General features: G+C 50.4%; 1 non-coding gene across 1 annotated transcript; it reads left to right on the plus strand.

Annotated features, from left to right (window-relative positions):
• Positions 1 to 364: 364 nt before the first annotated feature.
• On the plus strand, positions 365 to 436 carry TRNAE-UUC. Its single transcript has one exon. It is a non-coding gene; the product is annotated as a tRNA-Glu (tRNA).
• The last annotated feature ends 506 nt before the right edge of the window (positions 437 to 942 follow it).

Raw genomic sequence — 942 nt, forward strand, 5'->3', positions numbered from 1 at the left:
GCAAAAATGGGAATGACTCCCAGGTCATTCTCTTCTTTAAGCTTTGTCTAATGAAGATTCAGTCCTGCCTGGAATATTATAGCAGCTGGAGGCTGCCCTCCCCTCCCCCCTTTGAGCTCTACTTGCAGAGGCAATAAAGTCAGTGCTGTTTCAAATTCCTGCATTCTTTATTACTTCATCACACAAATGGGGGGATAACTGCCACGGTAGCCCAGGAGGGGTGGGGGAGGAGGGAAGCAATGGGTGGGGTTGTTGCAGGGGCACCCCCTAGAATGGCATGCAGCTCATCATTTCTGCAGGATGTCTGGGGCCTCAATTCTGGTCTAGCCTCATTGGGCAAGCATAAGTGGTACTTTTGCCAGCTGCACTGGTGGTATAGTGGTGAGCATAGTTGCCTTTCAAGCAATTGATCTGGGTTTGATTCCCAGCCAGTACAGAGATGTGACATTTTCTCTACTGGGAATTGGTTTTATTTCAGTCACATTGTATACGTTTATCAATGAAATGAGAGAATCAATGTCCTGCAGTTCATTCAACACACAATGGAGGAAGAAAGGGGCAGGACTATACAATGAGCTGTTGGAGTTATCCTGGTATTACAATGTTTGGTTTATTATTAAAAAAAAAAATTGTTTACTTCCCTCTCCCTTTTAGACTCTGAGCCTTTAAGGTTGGAAGGGACCAGTGTGATCATCTAGTCCGACCTGCTGCACCTTGCAGGCCAAAAGACCCCACCCACCCACTCCTGTAATAGACCCGGGAGGGGAGGCAGCTCTGTGCACTGCCCCTACCCCAGGCAGCACATGGACGACCTCTGCTCCCCTCCCGCCATGGGTGGGCAGAGATGTGCCAACAGCACTGAGGTGGCTCCCTGCCCACTCTGCCTCCGTCCCTCCGTGCCGCTCCCAGAAGTGGTTGGCATGTCCCAGCATCCCCTGGGGT

The sequence above is a fragment of the Mauremys mutica genome, unplaced genomic scaffold, assembly GCF_020497125.1.
Source record: "Mauremys mutica isolate MM-2020 ecotype Southern unplaced genomic scaffold, ASM2049712v1 Super-Scaffold_100290, whole genome shotgun sequence".
NCBI classification, from domain to species: domain Eukaryota; kingdom Metazoa; phylum Chordata; order Testudines; family Geoemydidae; genus Mauremys; species Mauremys mutica.